At 37.5% G+C, this 25,648-nt stretch overlaps 2 pseudogenes; both read right to left on the reverse strand.

Annotated features, from left to right (window-relative positions):
• Positions 1–19,051: 19,051 nt before the first annotated feature.
• Positions 19,052–20,152, reverse strand: LOC143663359 (ubiquitin carboxyl-terminal hydrolase 1 pseudogene; annotated as a pseudogene).
• Positions 20,153–20,156: 4 nt separating this feature from the next.
• LOC143663537 (ubiquitin carboxyl-terminal hydrolase 1 pseudogene) lies at positions 20,157–20,728 on the reverse strand (annotated as a pseudogene).
• Between the last annotated feature and the right edge of the window lie 4,920 nt (positions 20,729–25,648).

Below are 25,648 nucleotides of genomic sequence, written 5' to 3' on the forward strand. Positions count from 1 at the left end.
CTCATGGTTGGGGGACCTAGGTTATGCTGTCTCCATTCTTTTGGGGAAGGGTAGGCTTAAATGGGACTTTGATAATCCCCCTGAATGCCAGGCTGTTGATTAGCTGACTCCCTACTGAGATTAGTGATGTTGGGAATTCTACCACCTGCCTAAACTCCTCAAGCTCATGACCTTTTATAGCTTTCCTTATTCTAGAAGCAGGCATAACTCTAATCAGACCACCCAGACTTATCTTGAGGTAAACATGAGGCTGGTCTTTATTCCGGAGATTATTAGAATTCAAGATGAGGACATGGAAGTGAAAATGAAAGTACAAGCTCTTACAGAGAAGGAGATATAGGATATGAAAGATAGATACAGACATAAGCCTAAAGAATATCTGCTCTTGTGGCTGTCTTGACTTTATGATGAGGGTGTCACCACCACCTGATCAACCAGGCTGAATGGAGGAGTCTTGGCCACCTCATTTCCAACCCAGCCTCCAACGTACTTTTAGTAAATTAGAGTTTAGGGAGGAGGAGGTAGGGCTGGAGAAGGAGTGGCTAATAATGTAGCTGTTCCCACTCCACAACCATAGCATCCATTGGAATGAATACCTCAGGAAGTCAGACTAACATATCCCATTCTGTCGGTGTCCTCCAAATTCCAACTAAGCCTTGGAATAAGGAGGGGAAGGCCATGGTCCACTGCAACAAGTGGGTATTGGCACATGGATGTTCTACCCCCACTGGAGGGATTTAGCATCTTGGTAGCAGGGTATTGATGATATTATTAAAAGAGGAATCCCTGAATGGGTTGACAAGCTAGTTCTTCTCACTCTGAGCTTCCTCTGAGAGATACAATTGGGCAAGTTTATGATACCTTCCCTGCTTGGGTCAAAGGGTCAAGTATTAGGATGGTGGCCACCATGGTAATTGACCAAGAAACAAGACTGGCAAGTGGTAGCACCCACATGTTAGCTCAGCAAATCATGAGCCCCACAAGATGGGACAACAGCCACCTTTTCAATTTGGGGTCCCCACTTGCTGAGCTATATTCTTGTGGCTACTATGTAAGGATCCTGATGGATACCGTAGACAGGATCTTCAATGGAGAATTGGGGGAAGATATGAAACTGGAAGGAAGACCATGGGCTCAACAAGAACAATTTGTCCCTGCCCAGCTCCCTCCTCACAGTTCCCAGATATAGTAGGGGAAGAAGACTAGGAATCTGAAGATCTCCCACTTCTCCCTTCAACCATTCTTAGGGATCTAGCCCCTGAGAGGATCTCTTTGGCCATATTTTAACAAATTGAAAATGGATTAGAAGTGGGGCCAAAGGCCCTGGCTATTCCTTCAGGACCAAAGGCCACATGCCACAGTATGTTTACAATTTGGAAGCAGTGAACAAACCTTTATGTGCTTTTGGATACAGGTGTCCAGGTCACTATTATTCTCAGAGACCCAGAGAGGAGGAGGTGATGAATAGTATTGGGAGGTTTTGGGCCTTCCACATGGGTATGGGGATGGGCGGTTACTGCAACCCTGTGAATTGGTTCCTTTGTCCCTTTGGATGCCCCTTAGTCAGGTTTCCCACCAGGGAATGCATTATAGGGATTGATATTTGGGACTGCTGCATATCCTAGTGATAGCTGTGAGGATACACAGTGAATTCTGGCCATTATGGTTGGATGAGTGATGGACCACCCAAATTCCGTGTTCTAATCTACTCACCACATTGACCATCAGCAGAAATACTGCCTCCCTGGTAGGAAAAATATATTATGGGACTCATAAAAGACTTTCTAACTGCTGAGTCCTCCTTTCCACCATCTCTGCCTATAATAGCTCAGTGTGGTCAGTGAAAAAGTGAGGGGAGCACATCAGCTAATTATGGAATATGGATGTTTGAGAGCAGAAGTGCCCCCTTTGGCACCCACAGTCTTAGACATAGTGTTATTTGCATTTATGGTGCCATCATATTCCTCATCTCTGTATTCTCTTGGTAGCTGTATATCAGCTGATGTGGAAAGCAAGTATTTTCCAATGGAGGATGGAAAAGGTAGCAGGCCCTGGAAGAGGTGGAAGTGAAAGTTTCAGCTGTCCTGACTTTTAGATCCTAGCTCTCTCTATTTGAGATAAAGGTTTCTGTCAACCAGGCTCATGCTAACTGGTCCCTTTGGAAGAAGGACAGAACAACAGGAATTCTCAGACTTCTGGGTTTTTAGGCCAAAAGGCTCCTAGACATAGGTCAATATTACTCACCCTTCAAGAGCAACTTCTGATGTGCCATTGGATCTTGGTCTAAATAGAAAATGTTACCCAGATCTCCCAGATTCTCCTGAGGCCAGAAATCCCTATCATGTCTTACTCCTGGATAATCAGATTCATTACCCAGGCATGACCCAGCAACAGAGTATAATCAGATTGAAGGGGAATATGGAGAATTATGCTCACCTGGGCCTCCAGGGTGTGACACACAAGTCTGAGCTGGCAGTGAGGACCCAGATCAATGATCACCCTTTATTGCAACATCAGATGAAGGCCCTTCCCTTTGCCATCCTTTTACCTGGACTCAAGAAAGCCCCATTAGTTGCTCAGCTTTGTTTCACTAATGAAAGACAAGCCAAAGCTCTCTGGTACCCATTGGTTGGCAGCTGCCATCTCTCATGCTTCAGGAAAACTATATAATACCTCTAGCACTGGGAAAAATGCCCAATAAACTGAACTGTAAGTATTCCTCTTAGCCCTGGACCCAAACATCCCCATGTACTTTTTTATTGACTCATGGGCCATTCCCAATAGCTTAGCAATCTGGTCAGGTTCATTGAGGGAAAATGATTGGAGAATAAGTTTCCCCAGTTTGGGAAAGTGACTTTGGGAAATAATTAAGAGCATGGAAAGGGAAAGGAGCCATCTATGTTACTCACAGGTAAAGGTCTGTATCATGATGGACATCATTGTAATGACCTAGATGATAAAGGATGATCTGAGCTGTTTTCACACCTGAAGAGGTTGGATAGCTTCCTGAGAGAAAGGCAGAGGTTGAACCTGTCCAGAGAATGAGGACAATGAGCTTACTCTTAATGACATCCATGAAATACCTAAATGTCACATTTCTGCTTCCACCACTGAGTGAATTCACCACTGAACTGGCCATGGAAATTCTGATACCATGGAGTTATGGGTCCAGGTACATAGAGTATTAAGAAAGGTCCAATATGAAAGATGTCAACTGTAATCCAGATCCCAAAAAATGGCATTTAGGGGCTATTGCCAGAGGGTCCCAATCAAGCTTCTTATGGTGAGCAGCAGCCACTGTCAGGGAATCATCTGCGTGTTACCTTGTTACCCTCCACATGATTCCCAGGATAGTGGGAGTTTAGGGCTGCCATGCAGAAGGGAGGTGTGCTGGTTTGAAAGGAAGTATGGCCCCTAAGAAAAGCCATGTTTTAATATAAATCCCATTTCATAAAGGTAGAATAATCCCTATTCAATACTGTATATTTGAAACTGTAATGAGATCATCTCCCTGGTTGATGTGATTTAGTCAAGAATGGTTGTTAAACTGGATTAGGGGATGACATGTCTCCACCCATTTGAGTGGGTCTTGATCGGTTTACTGGAGTCCTATAAAAGAGGAAACATTTTGGAGAAAGAGATTCAGAGAGAGCAGAACGATGTAGCCATGAGATGCAGAGAGTACACGAGCCAGCAACCTTTGGAGATGAAGAAGGAAAATGCCTCCCGGGGAACTTCATGAAACAGGAAGCCAGGAGAGTAAGCTAGCAGATGACGCCGTGTTCACCAGGTGCCCTTCCAGCTGAGAGAGAAGCCCTGACTGTGTTCGCCATGTGCCTTCTCACTTGAGAGAGAGACCCTGAACTTCATCGGCTTTCTTGAGCCAAGGATTCTTTCTCTGGATGCCTTTGATTGGACATTTCTTTAGACTTGTTTTAATTGCGACATTTTCTTGGCCTTTGAAATGTAAACCAGCAACTCATTAAATTCGCCCTTGTTAAAAGCCATTCTGTTTCTGGTATATTGCATTCCAGCAGCCAGCCAACTAGAACAGGAGGGGTAACAGAAGCAGGCCTATAAGTGCTTAACTCTCATGGGGTAACTGCCCTGTGGGCTGGACCCATGGAAGCTAACACATGATACTAGATATTAGTGGGTTATTCCTACCCCTGTTGGGCCTTGGGAAAGGTCATGGGACACCTTTGAGGAGTCCTCACAATTCCCTCTCTATCAGGAAGGGATGGACATGAACCAGAAGATATGGGTAAGACAAATCAGTGGGCAAAAGGTGAGGTTATAGCTCAATGCAAGGCACAGCAGACTGTGGCCTTAGAGGGAAAAGATAAGTTATTGCAAATAATCTGAGAAAAGTTGCTCCCATGGAAAGTGCTGCAGGTCCACTGTCAGGACTGGTTACTGCTCCCCACCCCTCTTTCAGTGTCCTACAGTTGTGCCACGATGGTAATCTGGAAAGGAAACTCTTTCATCAGACTGACCCAGGCCATCACAGAGGTAGAGAACCTGACTGGCTACTGGCTCATACTCCTGGACAACCTATCAGGGCACAATTCCCTATATAATGAGACTGGCAAATGGTTCATTAATCTTTCTGCTAGCACTGCTGAAACCGCTAGTGACTGTCTAGAGGTGGGCTGTGCCCCTCTAGGGTTTATCTCTCTTTGTGGTGGAAAGAAAAATTTTCCACCCATTGGGCACTGGACAGTGATAGACAGTGTACCCTCAAGCTTCTAACTTGTCCTTTTGAAGATTCACAACCAATTTGTGACTTCTCATTGGACCACACCCTTTAATTTATTATCCTGAGCAAGACATAATTTGGCTGAGAGAATCCATGATTCTGGATTCATTTCCTTTGACAGATCATTATTGTCCTGGCTGGAAATAAGTACCAGTGAATACATGATGTGCAATCTGTCAGCCACCTTGGCTGACATTGCTGAGTTCACAGCATGAGCCCTTTCAGGCTCAGCAAAAAATCATTAGACTCTCAAGCCAAAGCAGTGCTTGTTAATCACATAGCCTTATACTTCCTTCTAATCCAACAAGGAGGCATATGTGCATTGCTAATGCCTCTTGCTGTAAATGATTTATACCGCATGGGTGGTGGAACAGGAGGGGACTGTAATCCAACAGCAAGCCAACTGGCCACAAAGTGTACAAACATTCTACGTGGGAACTCTCCAGCTGTCTTCCAGGGGTGGGTTGCATGGATGCATTATTCCTGACAAGCATAATCACCCTGCATGATGTGATGATATGCATAGGTGAAGCCCTCCTAACGTGTTGCAGTCTCTAGTGTTCCTAGTATTTACTGTCAATACTGTTGGGAGCCATGGGCCTTTGTTTCAGAAATGGAGGTGGGCTTATGTTGTGGAAGCTAATAGGTGAAGTAGGTTAAACCTGGTTGAAAGGCAGAGAGGTGGACAGCTTGGAAAGTCATGAACACATCTTTTGGCTATCCCCCAACCCTTGCCTACCTCTTCTTTTTTTTATTGGATGCAGATGTTTCAATATATTTCCATTCCACAGCCCATGGGAGTCTCTAGTTCTAATGTAATATCTTGAACCATATGGTTCAAGATGACCATATCTTGAACTCAAAACCACTAACAAGTAACCCCATGTATTTGTCAGTGCAGGAACTCTGAGTGGCAAGGCTCCTTCCCCCAGGGATTGTATAAATACTCTGCCCTCAGGCAGTACATATTTGTCTCTCCTCTTCCAGTAGAAGAGATCATACTCGCTGCCATCCACAGACCCTGACTCCAGCAGTTGGCCTCCGCAGGGAGCCAGTCATGACTGGATTTCTTCCCCTGCTCTTTTGGAATGTTTGTGCACTGAAAGCTTCTGTTGAACCTGTGTCTGTGTTCCAATGATGTACTAGATAGCAACTCACTCTACAAGCACCATTTTATCAAATGGCTCACATATCTCTACCAGAGTCTGATCACTCTACTTCTCTCTGTTCTGTCTTCCTTCATATAACTAGAATCTGCTTGGTGACAAGAAAGCTGACACCAACTCAACCCTACATCTTTGCAGTGTCAAGCATAGCAGGAAGGAGAGTCCTTGTCTTTCAGAAATTTGAACATAAATCCTAGAACATACTCTCATGGCCCATACTGGGTTACATGCCTTGCCTTGAACCAATCACAGTATTTGTGGGATGGGATATGCTGTTTGGACAGGCTTGAATCACAAGTCTATGCTCACAGCCTGGAAAGAATGTAAATTTAGGGTAGATAAGTTTATTTTTCTCCCCTTCAAACATTCCATTTTTAATGGATAAAGAAGGAAGAATGGATGCTGATTGGCCAAAGGTATAAGTAGAGAGGATAAATGAGATACAACATTTTCCTAGGAATATGCCAAGATATTCTTAACTCTTAACCAACAAGAGTTAGGTGAACAGCTATTTGCTCAGTAATTATGTGCTAAGCATTACTCATTACCTACAATTCTCTACATTTAGAATTGAGGAAAATTAAAGTTCACCCACTGTATAGGGAACTCAAACTAAAAATCAGTATGTTTCATATATACTAAAATATATTTGTGTGTAAATACTAGAATGTATTTCTTTGAAATCATCTCTATTTCCTAGCTTCAAAGGTATAGTGTAGATAGATTTTTATCAAATTTGGATAAGCACTGAAATTACCTGGTGTGGTAGTTAGAAACTCGAAGCACCCCAGGAAAACATGTTCTTAAGTGTCATTCATTCCTGTGGGTATGGACCCACTGTAGGTAGGTTCTTTTGATTAGGTTGCATCAGTCAAGAAGGTGTGGCCCACCTCAATCAGATGGGTCTTAATCCTATTACTAGAGTCCTTTATAAATGGAGCTAAATACAGGCAGCCAGAGAGAAAGCCACAGGAAGCAAGAGGATGGACATTATGGAACCCACAAGAGAAGGGAGAGACCAGGAGATGTTGTCATGTGCCTTGCCATGTAACAAGCTAGGGACCAAGAATCTCCAGCAGTCAGCCCCATAACACCACACTCTTTGGGGAGAAAAAATGGCCTTGCTGAGGCCTTGATCTGTGCTTTCTTTGAGCCTCAAAACTTTAAACTAATAAACTCCTATTGTTTAAGCCAAACTATTTCATGATATTTGCTTGCACAATCTAGGTAACTAAAACACCTAGGGAGTTTTAAAAATTATTGAGGACTGGGTTTCATCCTTAGAGATACTGCTTTGAATTGGCATGTGATAAGAACTTGGAAGGATTTCTGAAACTGGCTCACATGATCTAATGTGCAGCCAAGTTTAAGAACCTACCACTGGCATAGAAAATAAAAGGCAGTTTGACACAGAAGTCCCACTCTATTTTGTATCTAGGATTTATGAGAGTCTACATTAATATTTATATCATCAAGTCACAGTCCTGACCCTGTTTAATTTTACAAAATGACTCTTATATATTGTTATCATCATTTAAAATCCATACTAGTTTCTTTACGTGGTTATTTTACTAGGCGAAGTTGAGTTAGGTGGAGAAGACAAATCTCCTGCTGTATAGCAATTTCTCTTCCTGAGCTGCAGGGCAGTTTTTCTCAAAGACTTGGATGGTTGACAGAGTTTAATCTGAAATGGAAGAGGAAACAGAGAAGATGGCTTTTATCTCTCTGCTCTTCTCCAGAGTGTTATATTTTAGCTCCAACTTGTCCAGGGAATCTTAAATCTCAGAAAGCTAAATCAGCATTTCATGACTCACACTGACCAGGTCATCTTCTGCAAACATGTCCTGCATGCAGAGGGAGCAGGAACCTGACTTCTCAACAACCCCAACACACATTTTTAGAACTGTTGCCTCAGTTTCTATCACACACGAGCCCTGGCTCCTTTGTAGAATTTGGTTCTGAGGAAAGAGATAATTATCTCCCGAAGTCTGAAATGGTGAGGCGCTTTATTTCCCACCTAAATTAAAAGAGGAACTGAGACAAATGCAGTGCTGTAAAATCTAGCTGGTGAGGAGTTTAGCAATGAAATAAAGTCAGACTTGGAGATCAGTACAAGTTTTTTTTTTTTTTTCATGGCTAAAGTAATATATCAAACTCCTTGATTGAGTGCCTAAAATCCATGTAAATCTTAGCTAAAGAAAAAAATAGTCTGGTCTTGGGTAAAAATAAGTCAGTTTTATTCTCAGAGCAGAGTCATACTTCAATAGGATAGAGTTTCAGAATATGTTCTTTAAATGTATTAAAAGATATGATACTATATAGTATGATAAAGGATATTTATAGTCTCATATAAATTCTTATAATAAACTACAAAAATTCCTAAAGTTTAATGTATTTCCTCCTTTCCCTGTACATGCCATTTCCACACAAAAAAATCATTTAAACCTATTCTAAGGTGTATAGACCATCTTTAAATATTTAATTGAGAGTGTCTTTTTTTTCTGAATTTGAAAAAAGTTAGACTTTCTTTAGTCCTTTAAACATAATAGAAGCAATGTCACTAGCATTGTTCTTTGCCTTAGGAGAGTGTTTCAAATTATCAAAATGAAAAAATAAAATTTTCTTCTCTATCTGAACTTGTTCTGCTCACCCTGAAAATAGTGTCAGCCTCATGTAGTGTTTGAATACCACATAGAAAAAGTTTATGGAGTTTATAACACTGTAATTATTTTCAATCTCTAGTTCAAGAACTGTGTTTTCTAATTTAATGAAAGTCGCCTTCAATTGTATAGATATCACATATACATTGAAAAATTTAAGCATGAAATACAATTCAAAATGCATATTTTTGGAGTACAATGCAGAAAATACCAAGTCATTTAGTGGTTCAAGATTATCTCTATGTCTCTCAGAGATAACAACTGAGTTTTTTGACATGGACCAGTACTTGAGCCAGGCACTAAAAACCAATTAAGGTTAGAAGGCTATGAAGGGAGTTTATTTCACAAACAAGGAGAAACAATGCAATATTTTAAGCAGAGAAGTGACATTAACTTTCTTATATTTTAAAAGACCAGTTTAACGGCTCAGTGGATAATGGCTTGGGGAGAGACTAAAATGAGAACTTCTATTAGAATGAGAACTTCTATTAGAAGGACACTGACCGCCCCCCACAGCTTCCTGTTATATTTTTACTACTTACTTATTTCCTTGAATATTTCTAAGGAAAGCCTCCCCAAGCTTTCTTAGCACTCTTAATGTTCAGCAACCTAGACTTAAGAAGTGGAGTATCAGGTGGGCCATGGTGACTCAGCAGGCAAGAATGCTTGCCTGCCATGCTAGAGGACCCGGGTTCGATTCCCAGTGCCTGCCCGTGTAATTAAAAAAAAAAAAAAAGTGGAGTATCCTAGAAAAGTATGATTAAAATAATTTTATGTCTTTCAAGTTATCTTCTTTAATAGCCACATTCTTCCTTGAACACAGAGAGATGTAGCAATTACTCTCAGGTTGTCTCTTGGAATCAGATACAAATAGGCCAAACTTTGCTAGATAAAGATATAAAAATGGAACCAATATAACTGTTGCCTAATCTGGGATCACAATGTGAGGAATTCAGACTCATTTCCAGCAAACAGACTTTGGAGGGAGAACTGTCAATCATGACAACAGACCAAGTACCATAAGGATGCTGTATATGGAGTAATTGTGAAAGGGACTGTTGGTGTGCTAAAGCTGCCAGAATGCAATTTATCATAAGTGGGTTGACTGTGAACAATGGGGATTTATTAACGTACAAGTTTACAGCTATAGGCTGTGGAAATGTTCAAATTAAGATATCAACAGGATGATACCTGGACTCCGAATACTGGTTACTTGCAAGCTTGGGCTCCTCTGTTAGACTGCAAGGTACATGGAGACGTCTGCTGGTCCTTCTCTCCCAGGTTTCATTACTTCAGCTTCTGGCATCTCCACCTGTGGATTTTTCTTGAAACTTCTCTGGGTTTTTCTCTGTGAGCCTCTTTTAATTTCATATATTAGCTTCTGTAGGTGTTTTATCCTCTTATATAAAGGACTCCAGTAAGAGGATTAAGACCCACCTGGAATGAACTGAATCTCATTTGAAATAACCTAATGAAAAGGTCCCACCTACAATAGGTCTACACCTATTAGGAATAGATTAAAAGAACATGGCCTTTTCTGGGGTCCATAGCAACGTCAAACTACCACAGGGACCTCATAGAATAGCTGTTGTAGAGCAAAGTTGCAATCTAATTAATTTGTTCAACACATAGATAGTTTCTAATATGTGCCTGGCCATAAACTAGATACTGGAAGACAAAAAAAAAAAAAAAATGATGTTCATGGAACTTATATCAGAAGAGAGAGCTCACAGCCTTCTTTCCTAAAGGAACAGATGGCATCAGGTCCAGGAAACAAAATCTTGCTAATGTAAATGCCCCTCTGCTAAAAAGAAAAATGTAAGTGCTGGAATAATATATATTTTTTGGAATAATATAATTTTAAAGCTGATATTTTAGATAAAATGGTTAATATCATAGATGTCTTTCCTCCTTAGACCCATTTTATAAAACAGCAAAATGATTTTTAAAACAGGTGTAAAATCACAGAGAAGGGTAGGGTGAAAATAGCAACCCTCTGTGCATATGTGCTTGCTTGTAAACATGCATTTTTTTCTCATTTTGATACCAAAATAACGCAAGGCCAGGGTTATAAAGGAAATTATAGACAGGTTATAAGAATAAAAATAAAGATAAAAATCCTAGATAATTAATTAGCAAACTCAATCCTGCACTACAGAAAAAAATGAAGAGCAATATGGCAGAATGAGTTCATTATCTGCTTTGGAATGAGATCATTCTATTACATTAAAGGTTTTTGAGTCTGTGAGTAAATTGCTATCTCTGGGCCTCAGTATTTCCTCCGTAAAATAGGGATAAACATGCCTGCCTTGCATGACTGTTGCAAGGATTAAATGCTGCACATTCATATATACAATAAAACAAAATCCTTCTATCTTCTTAAAACAAAATCTTGGTTAAAACAAAATGCTCAGTAATGTTGATTAGAGTATGGCTTCACCAGGCAAATATAATGAAAAGTTGAAAAAATGTTTTTGAGTACACAGGGATGTGAGGGAGTATAGTACATTTAAGGAAACATAAGTAATTCAAGAGAGCTATAGAATAGAGTAAGAACAAGTATGGGAACAACAGGAGAGGTATCTGAAGTGACACAACAGACCTCAATCATGAAGGGCAACATTCTGTATCAGGGATATCATATGTCTTATTACTTGGATGTTGGAGATTCATGGAGGAATTTAAGCAAGTATATGGTCAGATTCAAATTTTAGAATGAACTCTCTGACATCAGTCTGGAGGATAAGGGCAAATCAAACTGGAGATTTGAACTGTGCAAAAGAACAGGATAGAAATCAGTACATTGTGTTGCATGAATAAATGAATGAATGAGGCCATATGATGCTGGTAACACATTCACAAATTTTTGTTAGTCCAATAGGTGCCAGAATTACTGAAAAGAGTTGGAAACAGTATCACAGATAAGATCCAAACTCTGGTTCTTGCAACTCCCTATTTAGAAAAGGCCTTGACAATACCAAGTATGAAGGCAATACTGAGATTTCCTCCACTTGTCAAAATTCGAGTCAAGGAAAGGAACGAGAGAAATATTATGTTGAGTATTAGAACAAAACACAAACTCCACGTATTATCTGCTTAAAACATATTAAATTTCTGGTCAATTCTCTTCTCTTACTCATGTAGAAAAATAATTGTTTGGGTGAGGAAGACAGATAAGAGGAAGAATATTTAAAGAGATCGATATAATATATATTTTTCATTATATGTACTTAGAGAAGTTGTGGATTAACAGGACAATCATGAATAAAAATATAAGATACCCCTATATCATCTTATTATTAACATCTTGCATTGGCGTACAATTTTTACAGTTGATGAAAGCACATTTTTATAATGATGCTATTAAATATAGTCCATGGTTTAACTTAGGATTCACTGTTTGTATTCTGCTGTTATATGGATTTTTTTTTCAATTTTTATTCTAGTAACATATATACAACCTAAAATAACATATATACAACTTAACATATTTTAATGGCATTACTGTTATACACTCAGCAGTTTCAAGTTTTCAATGTGATTTCTTGAAATAAAACCATCATATAAACAAAAGCAAACTCAGAAAATGTATAATAATATGAGCAAGAAATCCATACACTCTTTTGCCAACATCTTTTATTATGTTTAGCCATGCCATGACCTAAACCTAACCATACTCTCAATGACGTCTACTGGGAAGTCAGTGCAGATGCTCACATATTTATATATTTAAAAAAAAATCTGTGCACATTGACAATAGGGAGAAATGAAACAACAGGTCTGTTCTTAAAAGATATAAATAATATATGTCATGTTGCAAACTCTTCCTGGGATACATGAGGCAATATCAAAAAACATCAGCAAAAGTACAAATGAGTCTTTCTATTAATAATAGCACAATTACGTGTTGCATATCCTAATTATAAAATAGTTACATGGCTTGCTCAAGATCATGTTGCTAATAGGCAGTAGATTTGGATTTCACTCCAAATGCATGTGTTACTACCTTTTAATCCCTGAAACATTATTTTACTAACAAACGGGAAATAATTATTTGCTTGTTGAGAGAAATTTTTAGAGACCCTATTAAGTTAATACAAGGCATTAATGTAAGGCATTGTTAGGCTGCATATAGATTTAATTGTACACTGAGGAAGGTTTGCATGGTTTTCATAAAACACACACACATATGTGTATGTGTGTGCTTAAAATATTTCAGTTATACGTTAGAGTACCTAATGAAGAGCGCCTAATACTATGGCATTATTTTCTTAGCCACACAATAAATGTTGATGCTATGAAGTATTACTGTTATATGTAAGAGAGGATCCATATATTTTTGCTACACAAGATGCAAGAATTAGAATAATTGAAATTTATAATGAAACAGATTTTAGCTCAACTTATGATACTGTCTAAAACTAGAGTTTTCTTTATAGCTGAACTAGCTGCCTGATAAGAGGTAGAGAAAGAACTTTCAAACTGAAAACTCTGGCATTCTTTTGTGAAGGTGAGAGAAACAATTCCTGTTTGGGGATGATCTTCGATCTGTTCCAATATGGGGCAGAAATGCTAAAATCGGAAAACAGTAGTGTTCAATGTCATACCCGGTAATTGTTAGTTCACAGCAAGTTCATTTCATTTTCTGCATTGCAAAGTTGCAGGATGCGAATTAGGCCAATTAAAAAGAGGTTGTGACAAGATCTGAGAGCAAGTAAACTACATATTGAAAGCAGTTAGCCAGGGGGAAAGAAGAATTAGGGGAATCAGGTATCTAGTTGCAGACATCTGGATAATGCTGATTGGCATCTTAATGACTTTTGTCTTCCCTAAATTAGGGACCTGGTGGCTGTGCTGGGATATATAATGTGGAAATTCAGAGGACAGAGCATCTAGTGAGAAAAACGGGAGGGCAGTGGATACTGAGATTTTGAAATAATTGGAAGAATTTAGCATGGAAATTGTATCAGTCAATGTAGCAGCAAAGAACAGATGGCACACACAAATTAGAATAATCAAAGGATAGTTTTACAAAGAACTTTTGAAAAAGGTATGAGCATAATATTGGAAAACCACAGGGATAGTGCAGACTTCTGTTCTCACTATCAGATCTGTCACCACCCCTATGTCTAAAAGGACAAGGCTTGGAAAGTCCATATCAGAACTTGGAAGGAAAGAATCATGTAGAGCAACATTTCTCAAACTACTTGTAGTACAGTTGTCAGATAAAACAAATGCAATATTAGGGACAGACTTACACTAAAAAAAGAAAATTGTTATTGTTCTGAAATTCAAATGTAGCTGGGTGTCTCATATTTTTATGCGCTAATGCTGGCAATCTTGCCCATAAGGAAGGACCACTTTTTTTGTTTGTTTTTGCTTTGTTTAATTTCCAATCTTTGCATACATATACTTTTGTAAGATACAGTAAAACAAAATATCAGAAGAGTGAAATACACTAAACAAAATGCAAATCCTGCTTCAAAAAAAATAAAACTCAACAGACAAAAAAATTACTCTGTAAAATTATAATCAAAGTTTCTAGAGGCCTCTTGTCACCAGCATTATTCTATAGACCACACTTTGAGTAGCAGTAATGAAGAAAATGGCACATTGGGAGGAGCTGTGATTTGTGGTGAGGGATGCAGAAGCCTGCAAGGAGGGATGCCAGGAAAATTAGTTTCCAACCTTCATCTAACATCGCCTCAGATCTCCTGCAGGAGTTCCCAGAAGGCAAGGAAACCACTGATGTCTCAATACAGGTCAGCAGTCTGGGGTAGAGAGCCTGGGGTGTAGAGGGATGACCAGTAGGTTTGAAATGAAAAACTGAAGATATTCCTCACAGAAACTCAAAGTTGCTATTATAAATCACATAATCACCTGCTACCTTAGCTTCACCTAAGTTTCTATCACAAATACCACACAATGGGTTGGCTTAAATAACAGGAATTTAATGGTTCACGGTTTCCAAAGCTAGAAGGTTTGCTTCTTTCTATGGTCCATAGTTTCTGGCTGGCTGATAACGCTTGGGTTCCTAGACTTTACTGTCGTATAGCAATGTCATATCCTTTCTGTGGATTTCTGGCCTCTGGCTCCTCCTCATGGCTTACTCATCCTGATTCATTTTGCCACACCTTAACTGAAAATGGCATCCTCAAGAAGTCCTATGTGGGTGCAAGGGTAGTTCAACGCTAGAATTCTTGCCTGCCATGTGGGAGACATGGGTTCGATTCCCAGTCCATGTACTTCCCAAAAAACAAAGAAACAAACAAAAATTAAACAATGGGTTTGCACCTACATGAATGGGATTAAGATTAATAAAATGTATTTTTGTTTGGTTTTCTTTTCTTTCTTAGTTTTCTAGAGTACATAACTCAATCTATCATATCTGCAAGATGGAAGACATCCTTTTTGCAGGTACTATTTTTGAAGAAACTAGATCTCCCACACCTCTGATCACACTGAGAGACAAAAGACAACCAGCTATTATTTTACTTAACATCTTGGGGAATAAAAGAGATTGATTTTTTAAATATCCTTCACTGAAGAAGGAAGTAAATTGCCAAGAGCTAATTTGATAGATTTAGAATATCCAAACTCAAAGTCACTATTACATGCTAACCACTGCTGCAATCTTTAGATTCCTGGCCCAGAGAGTGATATTCAGAGAAAGAGAAGAAAAGCACATTATGAATAGCATGTAGTTGAGCAATTGATGACCGACTGCATCTTAAATCTTAGAATTATAATTGTGAACTTCCTATTTTGTATCTCATCAGAAGTGGGGTTGAGTGGTGAAGTTGAGACATGGGGGTTGAAAATTAAGTGCAGCCATTATCTAGGATTGTTCCTTTCTCCATATATATAATGGGTGAAAGTGTGTTTGACCAAGAGCTTCAGAAAGATGATCTGTAGGATGAAACCAGCCTCAGATGTTATAGATTAATTTTATTTTAACCGGTTGCCAACTAAGCACTTAAAAATTATATTTGCTTTTAACACTGAATACACATGTTGGTAAGGTAATAATCACCTGGAGCTGAATAGCAGTTGCCTCCTTTAGCTGAGGGGAGATATGCATCCACCTCTCCTAGACCTGATTTGCTTGACTTGTAAATATTACCATCCTGTCCCCTCTTCTATTTCTGCTCTTCAAATTGAACAAAAGTTGCCACATCCTCTCTCTCTGTATTGTGTTTCACATGTTCTTTTAGCAGCATGGAGAGGTGGTTCGTCTGGGGAAGTCAGACTGCTACGGAAAGGTTAAACTTATTTAAGAGTAGTGGTTCCCAAACTAGGTTATGCTGAATATTACTTTAAAAACTTGTCAAAAATACAAAGTCTTAAGCCCTATTACATGCAAATTCTGGTTGAATATGTTCAACAAAAGATGCAAAAGTCTAATTGTCTTGTGTGTTCCAGATATTTAGATGCAAATGTTATAACAATTGTCTGATTGCATAATCTTTTAAGTTTCACAGCCTGAAATATATTTATACTATTTTGACATTTGCCTTGCCTAGCAGTTCAGCTGTCATAATGGTGAAAAGTTCTTTTCCTATGACCCTATGACAGTGCTTAGTGAATCTCTGTATATCTAGCCCATTGATATGTGCACACGGACACTCAATCAGTATGTCTAAACTGTCTTCAATCCACCTCCACCAAAATGCAAGAAAAATCAATAAATAATGTTTGTTCTCCTATGTCCTATATTTCATTGACTGGCACCAGCATTCCCTTTTGCCCTAAGCCACATTCATTCTCTTCAGTCTTTTTCATCTATACCTTTTGCTTCCCTCTTAACAATTTATTAGTAACTAACTTCTCCTTGGACTTGCACAGGCCTTACTAAGCGAAAACTTTCAAGATGAAAATTCTGTCACAACAACGCTTTCAATCCTACAGTTCTACCTATTCATAAGATAAGATCAAACTCCATATTATGTACCCCTTTGTATCTTCTGAATCATTTTAAAATATTTTGTTTTTTCCATAGCTGTGCATTATTGTGTACTTGATAATTTTCTTTAAATCAGCTAACCATTTTAAACTTAAGTGCCCACTTCAGTCTCATAATAAGCATTAAAAACTGTTAAATAAAAGTTTACATGCTAATATTTTCTGAGTTAAACATTTAAAAAAATGATGATCTGGATATCTTTTAAATTTATCTAGTATATATAAGACAAATATATGGATGTGTGAGACTGTTTAATTCAATGCCTGTTCTCTCTTCTCAGACTCTCTTTCTCTCTCTTTGTTTTTCTTTTCCTTCTGTAGGTCTACCACGCCATGCCTTCTGTCCTGATTTAACAATCTGCAATTCCTTTTTGATGCCAGATTTTATAGCTGAATCCTTTGCTCAAGTTGCTCCCTTCCAGCCACTGATCTAGCTCACAGACACTGACTTATCTTCAAAACCGAGTGCTGGAGTCATAACCTGCATAGATTCTTTCTTGACTTGCTCGGTTCAAATCAAGATGATGGATTTGACTTCTTCACTTGCTTTGACAACTTTCTTAGCACTGTCCCATTTATGTAGTAATCATTGTAGCTGTGACACAGTTTTAGAGGTATTTATTTTGTCTACTCTTTCTGGAGGCTCACAAAATATAATAGTAAGACATTTGGATCTAAAGTCAGGCTGATTTCAATTCTCAGTTCTGCCACTTATTAATTGAGAAATGGTGTCACTTTACTTTTCTGGCACTTAATTTCATCATCTGCAAAATGTGAATCACAATTTATTTCACAGATTTATGCCAGTTAATATATATCACGAGCTTATTATAGTACTTAGTTCATAATAGTCTGTCAATGCAGCTAATAATAATTATTTGTATTTTATAAATATTACACTATAATCTACCCGGAATATCAAAGAAGTGTCTCATTATCTAGAATTCAACCAGTGCATAGTACATGCTTATTTAAGGAACAAATTAATGATTATATGCAATTAGCATTTAGATAGAAAAAAGTAACAATAGTCAGAACTTCTCATATATTTTTATATTACTACTTGGGGGATGTCTAAACTTTTGAAAAAATAATCCCTGGACTTACAAAACGGTATCCATCCAAATGTGCTTAAAAGTTTCTGATGATAGTTGAGGAGCTGAGTGAATTTATTTAACTTAAAATTGGATTGGTATTTGGTGACTGCAAAATCCTAAATTTGAGATCAAGACACTAGTTTCACAAGAAGCAATAAATACATTCAGAGATACAGCACAGAGGGTGTAAGTAACTTAGACCAATGAAATATCTCCATCTCCATAACTCAGTTTGGTTATTTAAATATAATGTGCACACACTTGTGTATCAGCTTCAGCCTTAAATATTTTTTCTTTTTTCACTTAAAGAACATGAAAATTCATCTGGTGAAACTCAACTATATGCTTTTCTTTCCTGTTTGAGGACTTCACCAGTTTCCTTAATCACATTCAAATAGGTGCACAGTTTAAATGATGAAATTTGTTCTGCACTGAATACTTGAGTTCAGATGGCCATAACATCCTAAAAACCTGATGCTTGTTCCACAATTAGCCTTGTTATTTTAAGCTAATGAAGGCAAATTATAAGACAATAAATAAGTAAGTAGCAATTACCCTAAGGTGACAAAACTACTGCTTTCAATTACTTCAAAGCAAGCTTTTAGAGGCAACAATATGAACAAATTGTTTGATAAACACACTGGAAAAACAAGAGCTCTCATTTTGGCTTTTAATACATTTATAAGGTTACATTAATGGAAAGTCTTTGTCATATAAAATCTGCTGTATTGGAGTTGTGTCAACCTAGTGGTAATTGCCTAATGATAGCAATACCTGAATGAAAATAAAATGTAGTCATTCAGTTTGCACATACTGTTAGAAGATAACATAAAATGTTAGAGGAACTTTGATGAATATATCTTGTAAATTCTGATTCTGAATTCAACAATTGTTAAATCTGCACAAATAAAATTGCATTAAAATAGATATGTGATTTTTTTGCTTTTTCTTTTTTTTTTGGAGAATACATATACCAAACACTTTATTTTAAAAGCAAATACAAAAGATAGGTGTAAATTCAAAAGGTTTAGCTATATATATTTTTTATTTTGGGGGCTGCATGGTCTGGAAATCGAGTCCAGATCTCCCGTGTGAAAGGCAAGCATTCTACCACTGAACCACCCACGTACCCAATTCAAAAGGTTTACATTCTTCCATGTTGGGTAATTTGTTTAAAAATCTATACAAGTTTGTTTCCAGAAGCTAATGTGTCACTAATCTCTAGCAAGGAAAGTGACCTTTAAAAATTAGCATTGTTTTCAGTAATTCAAATTTCACTATTTATATAAGACCTAGAGAGATCAATAATTCCAGAAGCTTCCAAAGATAAGTCAAAGACTATTTGCTGTAATTACATTTACCAATGTTTGTCCAGGTCGGTTTAATATATACACAGGAAAAATACATTCATTCTACACAAAATAACAAGTAAGGAGCAGATGTAGGAAATGTGCAAGGGAAGAGAGAATTCAGAAAGTCCTTCTCTTCAGTGACTTTCACTTCAGAATCATCAGAAAGCAAGCACTTCCCTCATACTCCTTTAAGCTTTGCACTACATATGAAATTTTGTTCTCAAATCCACTCATGTTAATGCCAGTTTGGTTAATGAATTCCTTGTTTCTATCAGATTCTCGGGCCCCATTAGTATTGCTAGTCTCAAAATTCCTACTTTTGGCAAATGCTGTACTGGCAACCTTATTAGGATTAGATGTTTTGTTAGATAGTTCATAATTTGCTTTGCTTATTATGAAGTCCAATAGCTTCTATGTATTTATTTTTAAAGCTGTTCAAAATTTTACTGCGCTGTGTATTTCCACTGACTCTAACTGATACTTCATTGTCATCATTTTCAACCATTCTTTGTGCTTCCTCCTCATTCAATGGCTCAGGAATACCTATCTCACACATTTGGTCAACCACAAAATTTCCCTTCTCTAGTTCTAAACTGTTAAGATCAGTGACTTTTTCAGAAGCAGTGTAATGCACACTACTAATTGTAATGCCACTATGCATCACAACTGTGAATAACCCATAGCTGGCCTTGATTGGCTTTGTGCTCCATTCTTCTTAGGGACAATTTAAGGGGTATCAATAAAAGAGTGTTAATCTCGGAAAGTCCACTACCAAAACAATCAAACTCCAAGCCACTAGTAGCAAAGCACTTCGAATGAAAGGTTGTAGACTTCAGGCATTTTGTTAACAATAGACTTCACTCAGTTTCACTATGATGATGAAAATTTTCACAGAAATATTTATTCTCTCTTAGAATCCTCTCCACTGAAGCAAATTGTGAAATTGTTTCATTTCAGTGTCTCCATTTCTGATTTTGGCTCTGGAGAAATTTCAGAACTCTCCCCTACTCTGGAAAGCTCATTTCTTGCATCGATACCTTGAAGTCCTAAAAATCTTCTCTTTGTTCCATTACACTTTCAAGCAATGAGTTCTTAATTCCAGTTGACCTTGAAATAATTTCTCCACTAGCTCAAAACCAATTTGCTGCACACCTGAGTATGTTAAGCAGTCACCTCGGTTGAGAAGCAAGTTCATCAGTATATTTCTCTGTATTTAAGCAAGTTCATCAGTATATTAATAACTAGCCTGATTCTGTTTAACCAAAATGATTAAGGACTGTAAATTGCATATTAGTTCATAATTTGGCAAAGAATCCTCTTTGCAATTCCCCTTATCTACTTTTTGGTTGGTTGCATCCTTTAGGCCTTCTTTCTTCCTTGAAATAGTATTAACCAAGTGCTTCACTCCAGATTTAAAATCAGATGAAAAACAATAATAATATAAAAGTATACTAAGGTTAACAATATTGCTGAGATTATTCAGCCTCACAAATGGTAGCAAGTCCTCTCTTCTCACAGTTTTTGGGGGAGGACTGTGCTGCAGATACAACTTGATCATTTCAGATCCTCTGTATTCAGAAGCCTTTTCTTCATTTTCTTGAGAATGTGTGAAATCCAAATCTCTCTTATTTCCTTTTTCTAAAAAAAAAAAAAAGCTTCAAGGAAAGTCTGTTTTCTTTTATGGACTACCTCTTGAAAGCCTGTTACTTTCACTAAGTATGATACCAGTCATTTTTTCTTCAAAGCACAAAGACTTGACAAGAATTCATTTATGGCAGAAAGGTGGAGTCAACAATTATATCTGGTCATGACCCAAAGCAAAGTCTGCCATGGTGATGCCAACGAATCCAACCGGGATGTGTGTAAGTGGGACAGGTGAGTCCCTAATTCAAACCCACTGGTCCTTGAGCCAAGGAAAGGCTGGTCAGTTCACCTTCCCCCTGGGGGATACTGTTTTCCAAAGCACAGTTAGGGAAAATCTCTAAATGAAAGAGACACATGAGTAGAGATCCAAAGGAAGTAAATAAACGACCATAGTGACATGAGGTAATCAATATCTCACACAAGAGGGGTTATTCTAAAGGGTCTGTGAAAGAAACATGTTTAGAATGTTTATGAAACAGGTAGTCCAGGCTGGCAGGGGTGGTGTGAACAAAATAAGTCAGAGAGTTAGCAAGGATCACAGAGGCAGATGCAAGAGAATTAGATTTGCAAGGAGTGCATTTGGATATGTGATTGGCATTATCTCATTTTCATTTGTAAAGGATCATTTTTGCTGAAGAGCAAAGAATAGACTTAAGCAGAATAAAGGTGGAAATTGGGAGACAAATTAAAAAGCTATTGTGCTAGTCCAGTGAGAGATGAATTTAACTAGAAACTGGATCATATAATAAGATCATATAATAAGATTCTGGATATGTTTTGTAGATATAGTCAATAAAACTGTGTTGGATATAAGGTATCCATAGATTAGATATGACGTATGCAAGAAAGAGTCTTTGTCCTGAAAAACTTGAAAATTAAATGAAATTCCATTCACTAAAATGTGGCAGACAGTGGGAAAGGCAAAGTTATTGTTTTGTGAGGACATGAAGTGTTCTCTTTTGAAAATATTAAATTAGAGTTGTTTATGATATATCCAAGTGGAGATGTTGAGAAGTTCTGAATACAGGATTTTAATATTTGGAGTATGTTCAGCCAGAAACTAGATGAGATTGGTTAAAAAGTGAGAGTGGACAGTGAAAGACTTTTAAAATTGGAAATGAAGATTGTCTAAAAGAGGTTAAGATGGAATAGCCACAGATACAGACGTTTATCTAAAGGAAACTGATGTCCTGGAGTCCAAGGGAAGAAAACGTTTTCGGAAGAATAGAGTGGTCTTCTGTGTCAATTGATCTCTCAGTAAAAAGCTCAAGTTGGATGCGGAAGAGAGTTGAAAATAGGATTTGGCAAAAAAGGATGTCTTCACTGACTTTGACAAGAGCTATTTCAGTGGAATTGAGTAGTTGAAAGCCTGACTACAAAGGGCTTAATAAATGATGGGAAGAAAAGAACTGGGGAAGGTGAGTAAAAAAAAAAAAAAAAAAAGAGAGAGAGAGAGAGACACTTTCAGTTAGAGCAAGAAGATGAAATAAACTTAGAGAGAATATATTGCTGATGACAGATTGTGGGTTGCCAATGACAGTATAGAACATTGGCTTGGAAATAGGCAGATTTAAAGTACTCAAATGTTCCAGTCATCACTCTGAATAACTGGATTTTCTCATTTGGTGGCCTGTAATCTTATGACATTCTGGTTCTCCTGCCTGGATCCTACATCTACATATGATGCATATAGTACAAATTTCATACCGGTAGCTTTTTATGAGACTTGCTATTGCACTAATTGCCTGCTACTTTTATTACAGCACCTTATAAGAATTATTCTTAAGTGTTGAGGTAACTCAGAAATAAAAGGTTACTGATTGATGTGTAATTATTTTTAAACAATAAGAAGAAAACTTTTATTTCAATGAATAAGATTAAGGTCTATAAACATGATGTGGAGATTATTTGTCAAGTACATAGCCCTTAAAAATATATTAGCTCTGCACTGCCAGCATTTAAGCATGGCTCTATACTTGCTAACTCTTTTTCTGAGGTTTCCCTTTATCTTCCTCCTCTCAGTGAAATCTGGCTTTTTCCTTTTAACTCTACCCCAAAGACTTCTCAAGTTCAAGCTGTTTTTCTACCATTGTTCATATAAAATGGAGCCTGCTGGTGGTATAGACATACTCCATGCCTTCTAATACAGGTCAAGACTCATTCTGCATCCTCCTTCAAATTCTCAACCTCTATGAAATATCTGCCATCACACTGTTCCAATTGTTCTTTTTTGTTGCTGTTATTGACATCCAGGCCACTCCCTCTTATTTTTTTTACCACTCAACTCTTACTTATACTCACTACTCTATCTACTAAAATTGTAAGTTTTAGAATTTGGGCAAATTATACAAAACAATACTCTTGTTATCACCAAAATATCTGAGCCCATTTTCAAATATCCCACTCGCTATTAATTATCCCAATTTCTCAGCTCACTTACTCTATCTCTTCTTATGAATTTTCTGAATTTTATCAAGACTTCTGTTCCATTTTCTTAACCATGTTATGTTTACCCCCATTCACCTTTATTCAATATAAATTGCGTGTTTCCACACTCTAATAGTCCCTTTGAGTTCTCTTTACTCATTGACTATCTCTTTCTCAAAAGACAGGCCTTACAAACTTTAATTATGGTTTCACCCAACTACCCCTTTATCATTTTCTTGGCTCTATACAGATAAATAGCATTGAAGAAAACACTACATAACAGCACTTACTAAACTCATTGCAAATTAATCATCACAAATTTCAGACATGAACTTAATAGTGGAAGTTAATATTACAATTACCCTTCTTCCCTTGTAAACTCGATCCCTCCCTCTCTGGCATATCATGACATAACATAATGTCCTCTGGAGTTAAACCTTTGCTTCCTTTCACTTAGTCTCACATACAGACACCAACATAGTATAAAGGAAATTGATGACCTCTTAAGAGAACTAGAATAAAGGAAATTGATGACATCTTAAGAGAGCTATTTTATTAACCCACCACCAATTTCATCACCTTACCTGAACCTGTGACAGTATCCTTTTTATTCATGTTAAAGGGGAAGATTCGTTCTTACCTCTACCAAGAAGTAACACACACACACACACACACACTCCACACACAAATAAGTACCCTACATTTCTCCTGCTCTTGCCTTCTTAATAACTTTTTTATTGCAACTTTATCTTTCTTTCTCCTTATCAATTTTTTCCTCTTTAATCAGTACAGGGGCCTGTAAATATGTAGTTGATTTCACTCATTGGGAAACATCAAGCACAGTTGATGATTAAAAAACATTAAAAAAAAGATTTCATTGGCATATTCCATCTAGACATTGTTCTTTTCTCCTACTCTGCTTTATAGAGCAACTTCTCAAAACACTCGGAGTCCAAAAATAAATACACTACAGTGCGTCCAAAATGTTTCTAAACATTGAACACGTAGTATCTCTACCCTATTCTTTTTGAAATAAACAACTGGACCCTTTCCTCTAAATTTAGGGTTACCACAAATGAAAGTGCATCTGGAGGTTAAAGCAAATTATTGAGATTATTGGAAAATATAACTAACATTTTAAAATATTTTTATTCCACAATTCTTATATTTGGGGGCCCCTTGCTGTAGTCTGAACCCATGCATTTCTTCACTTACTCATCATTCTATTATATTATTCTAGTTAACTGTTTGTCTCTGTCATTCTACTGTATTGTTTTTATTAAGGTAATCAAAACTGGCATCAATTTTCTGCTTTCCTTTTACCCCACTTTTCAGTAACTTTTGATGTAATGGCCTGAACCCTCTTTTTTGTTAATACTTTATATATTTTTTGCTGCCAGAAAGTACTACTTTCTAGAATTCTCTCTGACCCTGCTATCCACCCCTTATCAATCTCTCCTATAAGACTTCTCCTTTTTAAAGTAATATAGTATCCCAGGGATCTTACTTTGTTACTCTTCTGTTTTTGCTCTTTCCTCTATTCCTATGTGTTTATTCCCTGGAGTTTAATTACTATGTCTATAGAGATATCTCCCAGATTGCTACTCTGAACATAGACAACTTATGTTTATGTAGTTTCCATAACTATATCTATCTCACTGTCCCCAACTGGCATCCAAAACATAGGCAAATCTTAACTTCTTAAAAGCCTCTCTCATCTTAGTACTTCTCACCATAATCTACTCACTCCTATCAATCAAAAACCTAAGAATTATCTATGATACCTCTCCTTCTTTCTTCCACATCTAATGTATTAGTAAGCTTTTTGACTCTACTGCCAAAATATATTCTGACCACATTTTGTCAATGCTTTACAACCATTGCCTTAACCATAATCAGTCCATTTCAGGACAACTTCAAACTCTACCTGATCTCACAATTTTTATTCTTGTTCCACTACAAAGCATTCACTATTGAGCAATCAGTGTTATCATTCTCAGGTGCAAATTAGATATCAAGTCTCTCCAATGGCTTATCTGGTATGAACAATAAAATTCAAAATTCTAATCAAAAGCTAGAGTTCATGAACATCTGTCTCCTGCTTACTTGATTCATCCCTTTCCACTCTTTCCCCTCCTGTCTCCGCTCTGTTTTTAATCCACACATGCCAGATTTACTGCTGTGTAAAATTTTCACCCTTGTTAACCCATAAGCTTTGAATGTTCTTTCTCTTATCTTATCTGTATTGCCATGTTCTCAGCATTAAGATTCCTTCTAAAGTTTCATTTCCTCAGAGAGCCCTTTTCCTTAAAGATTCCAGGGTATCCTCTTCAGTTCTCTGGACATTTTTTTCTCTGTGCAGTACTCTCTTCACTGATACTCTGGCCCACAAATTGTACTTGCTTTATCCTTCCTAACTCTGATATCTATCACCTTAATCTAGTGAGATCACTGGGCTCTGTTTGAGTTACCCCTCCTTGCGAAGCAGCATGAAAACTGCCTGTAATTCAAAAGCAAGGGTAATAATAGAGTTTATCTCACCTGATTACCCCCAGCCTTTGGGGACACAGTCCTGTACTGC

This window comes from Tamandua tetradactyla, chromosome 19 (genome assembly GCF_023851605.1).
Source record: "Tamandua tetradactyla isolate mTamTet1 chromosome 19, mTamTet1.pri, whole genome shotgun sequence".
Classification (NCBI taxonomy): domain Eukaryota; kingdom Metazoa; phylum Chordata; class Mammalia; order Pilosa; family Myrmecophagidae; genus Tamandua; species Tamandua tetradactyla.